Below are 6,328 nucleotides of genomic sequence, written 5' to 3'. Positions count from 1 at the left end.
AATGAAATCGAAGCATACTATTTTCTCTTTTTGTTTTGTTTTTTCTTTCTTATGGTTTTCCCCTTTTGTTCTGATTCTTCTTTCACAACATAACTACTGTGGAAATATGTTTAATATTATAATAATAAACTAATAATAATAGTACACTTATAGCCTATAGAAGATTGCATGCTGTCTCAGGGAAAGGGAAGGGAAAGGAAGGAGAAAAAAAATTGGAACTTAAAATCTTGTAAAGGTGAATGTTGAAAGCTATCTTTGCATGTAATTGGAAAAAAACACTATTAAATGAAAAAAATGTGATTTTCTTTTTCCTCCAGTACATAGAAAAATGCCTGGTACAGAATAGTTATTTAATAATTGTTTACTGAATTGACTTGGATTGAATTGCTTATATCCAGCCATAATCTCACCTGTTTTTATTTCAGTCTACTTCCTCTTCTTTAGCCTTGTTCAGACATTTATCTGTGTGTGTGTGTGTGTATGTGTGTGTGTGTGCACGAGCCTGTGTATATACACACAGGCAAACATAATAATGCTTCTGGAAATCAACTGCACAGTGACCTCATCTAACCAGGAAATGGCCAAGATCCACAAAGATAGCAAAAATGATCTCTAAGCAGACAAAACATGTCATGAAGTCCATGCACTGAAATTAATCAACTTTATTCTTAAAATAGAAAATCCCCTCAGAACCTCATTCACAGCCTATTCACTCTTATTTACATATAATTTTAATAAATGAGGTTACCAAGTTTTCGAGTCTATGGTAGATAGAAAGCAATAAATTAAAAAGACTGCTAGAATAAAAAATACCTTTTCACAACTGTGAGAAGTGACATGTCAGAAAAGGACAAGATGGGGGGAAAAAGTGTAAGAAACAGTCACAAGAATTAAAAATAAACCACAAGCTGGGACCATTTAATTTATGGGCATATATGGTTACAAGCCTAAACAACCCCTCAGGGTATCTCTCTTTTAAAGTATATTAAGACCACAGAATTTTAGAGCTAAGACTTTGGTCCTTTATGGTTGCTCATCCAATCCCCTCATTTTCAAATGTGGAAACTATGGTCCCAAGCATTTAAGTGCTTTTTTACACATGTCATATAAAGAATAAGTAGCAGAGGCATGGTTGAAATCAACATTTTCTAACTCCAAATCCAGTGTTTTTTTCAGCTACACTGATACGTTCCCAGTGATTGCCCAGAGTGACCAACAAGTTTTTCGCATTCAATATTCTCTGTAAGAAGCAGGGAATTGTGATTACATTTTAGGAAGATTTCTGTCTACCTATTTCTATCCTCAAAATATCTATTTCCATTCTATTCTCAAAATATCTGTATTCTATTCTAACCTTCTATCTAGGTTAACATTAAAAAGTCTTGAAATTTAAAGGCGGTAAACCCTAAGTTAATTGGAAAATTTAACAGTGACCGTGCAGTGAAATGAGCCCACACTTGGAACTAGGAAGCCTAGCTTTGGATTCTAGCTTTGATGCCTCCTAACTTTGTGGGTAGCTAGGTGGCACAATGAATTGAGTGCTGGGCCTGGAGTTCAAATCTAGTCTCAGACATTTACTAGCTATGTGCCCCTGGGAAAGTCATTTCACCTTGTTTGCCTCAGTTTCCTCATCTGTAAAATGAGCTGGAGAAGGAAATGGCAAACCCCTCCAGTATCTTTGCCCAGGAAACCCCAAATAGGGTCACAAAGAGTTGGACATGATTAAAACAACTGAACAACAACAAAAACTATGTTTCCAGGAACATGTTACAGAATGTCTCCAAACTCACAGTTCTCTATGTCTGGTAACTCTAGTGAACCAGTAGACAGAGTTTCTGGATTTGTAGTCAGAGGACCTGTGTTCAAATCCTAGCTCAGCCACCTTATTACTTATGTAATCACAGCCTCTCTGGGCTTTCATTTTCTTATGTGTAAAATAAGGTTTTCTTGGCAAAGATACTGGAGTGTTTTGCCACTTCTTCTCCAATTCATTTACAGATGAGGAAACTGAGGCAAACAAGGTGAAGTGACTTGACCAGGGTCACACAACTAATAAGTGTCTGAGGCTGGATTTGAACTTAGGAAGATGAGTCTTCCTAACTCCAGGCCTGGCACTCTGTGCACTATGGTGCCACCTAGCTGCCATACATATATGCAAGTATACACATATACATATATACATACACACACACATATATATACATAGATACACACACAAATATATATATAATGTAGGTACAAATACAGATTTAGATAGACATGATAGAGCTAGAGGAAAAAACTGAAACAGAGATATTTGGATTAGACCTATGATTTCCTTGGTATAGGAAACTCTCAGGGAGGAAAACCCCTCTACCAATTCAGGGGAGCAATTTATTGTCTTAGAGAACTGCCAAAAGCATTGAGAAATTTAGTAATTTATCCAAGGTCACCCAGTTAATTGGTGAGGGTGTAGTGGAGGAGACTAGAACCCAAGCCTCGTGATCCCCTAAACATAGTCTATCTGGGCATTGTGGTAAAGTTTGGATACCTAGTCTTAGGGAAAACATTACTAGCTGGGATACAGCCAGAGGCACGTAAGCAGGATAGTGAGGAGACACAAAGTCATTGTTATTTAGAGCCAGTTGAAGATTTGGAGTTTTTAACTTGAAGAAGACAAAATTAAATTGAAGACAAATTAAGCATGTTTTGCTTGGTTTTTCAGGGCAAAATTAGGAGCAATGGGTTGAAATTATAAAGGCAGACTTGTATAATATAATGGAAAGCATCCTAACGGTATGAACTCTCCAAAAGGAGAATGGAAGGTCTTTGGGGTAATGGATTTCCCATCAGTAGATGAGTTCATTTAAACCCTGGATGGCCACTTGCTGGGGTTGCTGTACAGAGGGGATTACTGCTCAAGTACATGACCCCTGACTTGGAGATTCTGCAAATTCCTCCAATGCTCTTTCTGACTCCAGTCTAGCTAAACTAGAGCCCAAAAGAGTCATCTCCCTTGGTTTTCCTATTGGAAAGGAAGAGGAAAAATCATCAAAAGGCATTGGCAAGGTAGAGCTGCTTCCCAATGCATGGAATGCTGGCATTCACTCATGTGTGTTCTCTCGAATACTTTTCTGCAAGGGGAAAAAAGGACACATTTCTGTTTGACTAACAAACATCCAATCCCATGGATCATGTGGTACTTTTTTTCCATAATTCAAAGGAAAGGCTCCAACTGCCTTAACTTTCTCACCCATCAAATAGGCCAGCACAGAGACTTGTAGGTGTGGGAGACACAGAGAGGTATTGAGTTGATCGGAAACATCTGAATTCTATTCAAATAGGCATTTTGGAGCTAAGCAGTGCAAATCCAATTCCCCATGAGGGGAAGAAAATAACGTCTCCCAGTGTTCTCTATGTACTCTGTAGAAGAGTTCTTTGTAGGACCTTGTATATGCAAGAGGCTATGCTTGGGATCCAAAGTGGAAACTTAAGTTGAGTAGGTGGCATCACTGTCCTGGCTACCTTTGAAAGCTGTATTCAGTAGCATACATAATTCTTGCTTTAGGTAGGGAGTGCGCACCTCATGGGCCCAGTGGTAAGAGGTGGAGGCTTTTATTAGCCTGGCTACTCATTGAAATTCTTATAGAGAAGAGATCTCCTATTGTAGGACTGAGGGGAATCTAGGTGGCGCAGTGGATAAAGTGCCAAGCCTGGAGTCAGGAAGACTCCTAAGTTCAAATCTGGCCGCAGACACTCACTAGCTATGTGACCCTGGGTAAGTCACTTAACCCTGTTTGCATCAGTTTCCTTATCTATAAAATAGGTTTGAAAAGAAATGGTAAACTACTGCAGTATCTTTGCCAAGAAAACCTCAACTGGGTCATAAAGAATTGGACACAACTAACCAAAACAAGGACTGAGGGGTACTGTGCTATAATTGGTTATGATAGATGGCCATGTGACAAATATTCACAGGCTCCCAGGTGGAAGCTAAAGGTCAGCATAGTTAGGAAAATTGGACCTCGTCACTGAGCTCTGTGTAGATGCTGGTGGATAGGGAAAGTAAAACAGTCTTCCTAGCAACAGATTTATAGATATCACAGGACTAGCACACATAGTATTTGACATTGGATCTCCTTACCTTCTATTCATTGCTCTGTGTGTGTGTGTGTGTTCCAATTCCACAACACCAGCTACCTAATGGACGCCTCCAAGTGGATATCCTGTGGATACAAAACAGAAATTCATTTTTCCTTCCATACCCATGCCTTGTGAAATATCTCTATTTCTTTAAGGGGAACCACCTGCCTTTTAGCCACCCAGATTTAAAACCTTTGGGTCATCCTCAAATCCTCATTCTCTCTAACCCCATTATATCCAATCAGTTGCCAAGTCTTGTTAAATCTCTCTCCAAGACAGTGCTCATATCTGCCCCACTTTGTACCATTCACATGACCACCACCATAGCTCTCAACCTCATCACCTCCTCCCTGGACTATAGCAATAGATTCTATTTGATATCACTATTTCAAATCTCTCCTCTCTCCAATCCATTCTTCACATAACTACCAAAATGATATTCTTTTTTTAAATTTTTTTGAGAGGGGAAGGCAGGGCAATTGGGGTTAAGTGACTTGCCCAAGGTCACACAGCTAATAAGTATATCAAGAATCTGAGGTCAGATTTGAACTCAGGTCCTCCTGACTCCAGGCCTGGTGGTCTACTCACTGCACCACTTAGCTACCCAAAATGATGTTCTTAAAGGGCAGATTGACCATATCACTTCCATGAAATTGTTTTTATTTACTTTATGTAAAGTACTGCCCTTCTACATGTGAGCAGATGAATTGTTTAAAGGGGCAGAAAATGAACTGTTGTGTAAAGAAAAAGAATTAAATCAACTTCTGAAGGATGTAAGATATTTTCCCTTTTGTGTGTAAATAGCTTGTCTCTGAAAAGGGGCTAAAAATAACTTTTGTTTATTAAAAACTGATAAATTCAAGCATAAGAAAACAGTTTTCAGATAAAATGTGAGAGAGACAGATCACTAAGACAACTAGTTAGAGAACTGAGAGGACCTGTTTGAGGACAGAGAAATGACTGCAGTGGCAGAGCATTGTGGTCTCTTGGCTCATTAGCAAGTAACCGTTTTTTTAGAGTTTGAGTTGTTAAAACTCACAAAGTAGCAAATCACACACTAATACATTTGTACATATTTTGTATTTACTGATATATGTTTGTGTTGTTTTTTCCCAATAGAATGTAAGCTTCTTAAAGATAGATTTTATTTCTTTTTCTTTGTATACCCAATGCCTAGACAAGTAACTAGCACCTAGCAAGTGCTTAATCATGCCTGTTAATTTATTGATTGACTGTCAGGGCAGGTTTATGATTTCTTCTGCTCTAACACCTTCTAGTCTCTCATATTTAAAACTTAGGGATCATCTTTAACTCTTCTATCTCCCTCACCTTTCATTTCCAATCAGTTACCCACTCCAGTTGGTTCTACCTGGGCAGCTGGGTGCTTCAGTGAATGGAGCACTGAGGATTAGAATCTGGAAATCTCATCTTCATGAGTTCAAATCCAGTCTTGGACCCTTACTAGCTGTGAGACCCTGGGCAAGTCACTTCATCTTGTTTGCCTCAGTTTCCTCATCTGTAAAAATAAGCTGGAGAAGGAAATGGCAAACCACTCTAGTATCTCTGCCAAGAAAATCCCAAATTGGGTCATGGAAAGTCGGACATGACTGAACAACAACAATGAAAAAAACTGATTCTACCTCTGCAATATTCTTTACTCCATCCTTTCCTTTCTGTTCCTACTATAACCGCTCTAGAACAAGTCCTCATTACAGCCACCTACACTATTATAATAACCTTAACTAGGAAGCAAGACATGATGAAGCTATGAAATTAAATCTAGTCTATTGCTTCTTGTCTGCATTATAGGTGGCACAGTGGATAAACTGCCAGCCCTGGAGTCAAGAGGACCTGAGTTTAAATCCAGCCTCAGAAACTTACCAGTTGTGTGACCCTGGGCAAATCACATAGCCCTGTTTGCTTCAGTTCCTTGTCTGTAAAATGAGCTATAAGAGGAAATGGCAAACCACTACAGTGTCTTTGCCAAGAAAACCCAGAGTCAGGCATGACTAAAACTGAACAGTAACAACACTTATTTGTAGGATCACAGCTTTTTGTAGGATCTTGGAGGCTGGTTTGATGACAGGTAAAAATCAGAAGGAGATGTAGTTATTCCATCCTCTGACTCCCTGCCTTGGAATATGCCTAGTCCAGATACTCCTTTCCTCCTCTCACTGTGTATAATCTACTTTCAGGTCATTCCAAC

This window comes from Trichosurus vulpecula, chromosome 3, assembly GCF_011100635.1.
Source record: "Trichosurus vulpecula isolate mTriVul1 chromosome 3, mTriVul1.pri, whole genome shotgun sequence".
Lineage (NCBI taxonomy): Eukaryota > Metazoa > Chordata > Mammalia > Diprotodontia > Phalangeridae > Trichosurus > Trichosurus vulpecula.
This window is presented reverse-complemented; position numbering follows the sequence as displayed.